The following is a 6,000-nucleotide window of genomic DNA, read 5'->3' as shown; positions in this document are numbered from 1 at the left end:
TTTTTATTCTGGATGTCATTTTATAGATCTTTCCAAAAGCTTCCCCGCTTTTGGAGTTTAGAGGAGTGAGCTTTCCCAGCTGGAGATATAAAAAGGGGGCTCAATCCAGCCCCCGGACCGGCGGTAATTGAGCTAAAGCTGTTGTGACAAACTGTGTGGGCTCGGGAGAGAGAGAGAGAGAGAGAGAGAGGGGCGATGCTCGGCGGAGGTGAGCGCATCGGCGGGAAAGAAACCCGGGTGGTACCGGCGAGAGAGGAAGAGGAGCGCCGGTTGAGCGTGAATCCCATTCGTTATCGACTCGTCCTTCTCTTGCAAGTATCGCATGCAGGATAGCGCTATCATCCCCATGCATAAATAAGAGCCTGAAAGCGAACCCCGAAGAGGCATCTGCTTACATTGGCAGAGACTGCGAGACTCGAGCCGAGAGGTTCAGTGGCGGGTCAGCCGTGATAGGCGCTTTTTTTTTTTGTGGGTGAAAAGCAGGCTCAGCATCTGTCGAGAGGGGAGAATCTTTTTTTTTCTTCTTCTCTTTGTGTGTGTGATTTCATGGTGTCTGACGCGGGGGGGGGGGGGGGGGGGGGGGGGAACGCAATGTTTGCTTTTTGTGTGATTGATCAACACGGAGAAGCGGTTTGTCGGAGTCGGCGTCCAGATGCACACACACGTTTGACCCAAACACAAACTCGCACAGCCGAAGGGAGGCAGACAAAAGAAGACGAAGGGTTCCCACACGGGGGTTTAATTATCTGCAGACTTTCATTTCTTGTTTTTAAGCTCAGGGTAAGTCTCAGCTGGAATAAAAAAAATTTAAAAAAAGTTGCACCCCGGCATTTAGCAACAGATCAACTCACAGCAGTTGACGTTCAAAGATAAATACCAGACACTAACAATCAACGTATGGAAGTGAATGGGATCTAATTGCTGCATTGATATAAATCGCGAAAATGTAAATGTGGTAAATCTTGGTGGGTCAAAAAAAATGTTATAAGGTGCATTGACAAAAAAAAATCAGCAATAATACATCGACAAACAAGTTGAAGATCACACAGGTTTGACATTACGGCTCCACTAACGTCTTACCGCCGAAAACAAAAGAGAACAAAAATCTTCATTAATTTAGCTGAAGTCTGCGAACCTCTCCTCTTCTTCTTCTCTTTAAGTCTTCACCGCCTCCAGAGTCCCAAAAATATATTTGGTAAAAAGTTCGCCAGGTCGTCGCGAGCTTTGTCCATCGGCTGTTTGTTGCTGAGCAGGTCAAGTTCAGCGGATATATTGGAGCTTTTTTGTTAAAAACAACAACAACAACAACAACAACAACAACAATAATACCTGTTAAACCAAAACAGTAAAAGTCTCGACTGTTGAACCAAAACAAGCTAAAAGATAATAAAAAAAGGGAAAGTTGCTGGGTTCATAACTACGAACGAAACTTTCCACATAAAGGCTAATCATTATTTTGAAAATGTAGATATTGATTGGTGCAGCTTCACGTCTGACATGTCTGTTGAGTACAATAAAAGAATAATTAAAAACTGACCAATAATTGATCATCTGCAAGGACATTTTGTACCTGTATTGTTTTACAGTGATCATATGTATTGAATTAAAATGACTCTTCTAATTTAGCATTTTGAATTGGCATAATCTTAAAACGAATGATATATCCTATATTCTTTGCAAATGTAGTGCACACCTGTCTGCTTTACAGGTAACTTATCTGAAAAACTGATTTTTGGATTTCTGCCAGCAGCCAGTTTGTCTCAAACAACCAAGTTTGAAAAAAAATCCTAAAGTTTTAAAGAATCACAATTTCCTTATTTTACGTCCACTTATGCAAAAAAAAAAAAATAAAATAAAATGTCCGCGAGACATCATATTTCTAAACAAAACCAAACCCCATAACAAACAGGACTTTTACTTTTTGTACTCTTTTATTTTGTAACCACAGAACCTGCCCGCCACCCAAAACAACCCCATGCACTAATCTATCGGGACACATATTGGAAATCAGCGTGCTTTCCTTCCGCAACTTGGATGGAAATTACAATTAAGTCATTTTTTGGCATTTTAAAGGCCCAGTGACATCAACAGTGACCAAGGAAAACATTCAAACTGGAGAGAACTTATGGCTTATTATTCTAACCTTCTACGCCCGAGACTGGAAATTATAAATTGGAATTAGATGAATTGGAGTACGTAATAAAAAAAAAAAAAAAACTAAACCGAAAACCACGAGAGAATAAAGGATGACTTAAAAGTCAAATGGCCGGGCCGAAGCTCTGGCCAGACGTGTTGAGAGTGTGTGGGAGAAGACAGCCGAGTATCACCGGGTGTTGAGGTTTATTTTTTTTTAACCCCGAGGCGACGGAGTGGGAAAGCTGGTTTTTCATGTTGCGTGGGAACGCCATCTTTAAACCTCGTTATAATAACTGTCTACCCGCGAGACCAAACTGTGACCAGTCTGAGGAGGTTTGATTCCCAGCGAGAGAGAAAAAAAACCCAAAAACTCCAGGACTCCCAGACGTACAGGGGAGACGGATTCGGTTTATAAATGTCCATGAAGGGGTTACGGAGGGCTGAGATAGTTTCCATTTCTCAGGATCCCGGTTCGGTACGCTCAAGAACAACGTCGCAGAAGACGCCGGGAAAAGAAACCGCGATCCGACCTGATCCTCTCCGTCTTGTTTCCGTCTCGGAAAAGGTTGTTTCGTAAAACCCAAACCAGACCGAACAGACGGGCCCGTCCGTGCTCGGCGGGACGCCCCGAGAGTCAAAAGAAGCTCCCGACGTGTGAATCCAACTCTGGCTGTACGCGTTGCAGCACTTTCCCTCGCTCTGCTCTTCATTTTAGACAATACTAAATCAATCGAGCTTCAATTGAATTGGCAGCTCCGCGTCAAAATAAAAAAGACCTTTCGCGGGCTGAAATAACTGCTGACGCTGGTGACGGTGACATCAGAGGTGAAGTCCCTGAAATGTCCCAGACGCTGACTTGACAGTTTTCGGGAAATGGATCTGAAATGATGCCGCGCTGATAATCAGAATCAACTCCCACCTTTTTTTTTTTCTTTTTTTTCTTTTCTTTTCTTTTTTCTTTGCATCTCCAAATAAAACACATGTGGACGCTTTGCAGAAAGCAAATATTTACCCACCAGTTTTAATTAGCGCAGCAATTTCGCTATGAAATTAGGCATCTCCATCATAAGTCAATCGCTGTGCTGCAGAAGCACACAATACGCACGGAGAAGAAGAAACAAATGATGTAAAAATAGCAACAATGTGGAAGCAATTTATGCTAATTAGGCTTTTTATTTATGGTCCAATAATTGGGCGCATTTGAATTGTTGATGATGTTTTTTTCTCCTTTATTTTTTACCTCCCCCTGTGTCCTCCTCCCTTCCCCCCCTACCCCCCCCCCGCCCCCTCCCCCTCCTTCCCATCGCTCCCCTTCTGGAGGGGAAGATCAAAGCTCGTGCACTTGAATGGATGTTAATGGCACACGGCTGTCGTCTCAGTCCCGAGCGCTTGAGATCTCCCCGGTGAAAGAAAAACAGCTCGTTTGGGGATCTTCGCGGACACAATCAGCCCAATTTATACGCGCCTTTCACCGCGGCACTCCCGTTTAACCCGCGAGAGGGGCCTCGGCATTCACAATGATTTTCATAACCTTTACACACACACACACACACACACACACACACACACACACACACACACACACACACACTTTTTTTTCTTTTTCCACCGCGTCTTGAACGCCACAGATCAAAGCTGCTGGCGGACGCGGCGCTCCGATTGAAAGCGAAGCTAATTTCCGAAATTCGGTAGCGGCCGCCGCCGCACGACATGATGAACTGTGTGATAAACGCTGGCGTGCAAGAACTTGTAAGTTGAGAAATTTGGGTTTTTTTTCTGACACAACAGCGATCACACGCAACTCATCCTTCAAAAAAAAAAAGATCCCGCTGGGTCGAAGCCCACCCACGTCAACTTTCCCCTCGAAACAGGGGGAAGCAAATACTTTTTTTTTTTTTTTTTCTTGCTCGGTTGGCCGTGCAGCCCGAGGCGCTGCTTTTACAGTCCCTCCTGAATTTGAATAAGCACAACAACAACAACAACAACAACAACAAAAAACAGTGCAGCCCGGACTGAGTGGAGGAAACAAGGTGCATTATGTAGGTGGGAGGTAACGGTGCCATTGAGAGACAATTAGCATGAAGCCCAGACCTTTTGGAGGAAAAGCGCGGAGGCTGCCGAAGAGCGGGTCCCGGGACCGAATGAAGAGATTAAGACTTTGAGAAAAGATAGCGGGGCATGGGAAAAATCCAATAAGGGACCCGGGGCGACTGAAGTAGCCAATGAGCAACGGAGGGACGATGAGGCATTTTGTGTGTGTGTGTGTGTGTGTGTGTGTGTGTGTGTGTGTGTTTCCTTTCGGTGTAAATCTATGTGCTCCTATCAGATGCCAAAGTGTGCTCGCCTTCCTCCGCCCCTAAAAAAAAAAAAAAAAGGTGTCGGTTTTGTTGGTACGTGACGTTTGTTTTGCGGGATACGCGCGAGCCTGTCCGGAGGGTGACAGCGGGCGACGTGGAGGCTATTCAGCGACAAAACAGATTCCGCCGGGCGTCAGCAGATCCGTTCCCGGCGGACCGGCGGCTTCAACGGCTTCGATGGCTTCGATGGCTTCAACGGCTCGTCGCGTTGCCAACGAGGAGCTTCGTATTGTGCGAATGGTTTTAATGAGCCGTCCCTTTCACGTGTTGCTGCATTTGTCCTCTTCCTGGATTTCCAGCTAAATTCAGGCGGTGGGGGGGGGTGACGTTAAATTCGATCCGTATGGCCACGACGCCGCGGGAAACGCTGCCAACAGCCCGACGCAGCCAGCCTTTAAACGTAGGAAACAGATTATCCACACTCGGCGTCGCGGATCGTGACATTTAGCCTTTTGCCATTTCCTGCAGACATCATAACTAATAAGCATCCGCGTGTGTCGGAGCGCCGGGAAAAAAAAAAATAAAAAGGCCAGAAGGAGTTGCAGCTGCTTTTTTTTTTTTTTTCTGTTTGTTTTTTGGTGTAAACAGCGCCGCGGGCTTGTTTACCGTCCGTGCGGTCGGACACCTGCTCGGTCTGCGAGGGGGGAAAGTTGGCGGACGCGCTTCACACGTTCGCCGCACCAGAAACACTCGGCGTTTCATAAACATCATAAACAGCCGGCTGTGGAGAAGATGTGGTAATAACGCAGCGAGCAGCTGTTTCTGCGTTTCATAGGCGGGTGGCGGCCGAGAGAAGGCTCTCAGCGTCGCGCCGGTCAAGACGAGAACGAGGAGGATGTGCAGCTCTGAGCGGCTTCTTCACAAAGAGACGGATTTGTTTGGACTTTTCGTAAGAATCTTTAAACCATGAAAACCACAGCTCGACATGCTGGGAGTCGGGCCGACTGTCGAGTTTTGTGCCGAGATCGGCACGTTCCCGTTTCCCTGTTTCCAGCTCGGAGCTTCCCAGCTCGTGTCGCGACGGTCAAAACCTGCAAATGAAATGACGAGAATGAGAAAGCGAGTGAGAGCGAAACGTTCAGGTGATAAACGAGCGCTCTGAAAGCGTTCCGTCAGGTCGGAGATGCGCTCGTTCGCCCCGCAGGGCGCTCGCGGTGAGTTCTGGAGAGGGGAAGGAAAAAAAAAAGTCCACCGGGTACTTTTAACAAGGAGCAGAGTCTCTCCTCTGATCCTCTCCGTTTCAATTCGTCTGTTACCGTCCCGCGGGGAAATTCTCCTCGTGGCCAAGATGCATTAAAGCATGTAACGCAACTATACAAGGCGTGACGCAAGACTCAGGAGTCATAAATCCCCGCGTTCATCACCCATAAGGCGGCGTTCACGGATGAATGTATAAACAACGTCCGTCTGGATGCCTTATAATACGCAAATTAAGCAAACAGGGATGAAATAAAATTGAAAAAAAACCTTGGCAAACGTGTCTCAGGCAGGTTTTGTTTTTCATTTA

Source organism: Embiotoca jacksoni, unplaced genomic scaffold (genome assembly GCF_022577435.1).
Source record: "Embiotoca jacksoni isolate LCO1_2020_lvr unplaced genomic scaffold, fEmbJac1.0.p SCAF_45, whole genome shotgun sequence".
In the NCBI taxonomy this organism is placed as follows: Eukaryota; Metazoa; Chordata; class Actinopteri; family Embiotocidae; genus Embiotoca; species Embiotoca jacksoni.
This window is presented reverse-complemented; position numbering follows the sequence as displayed.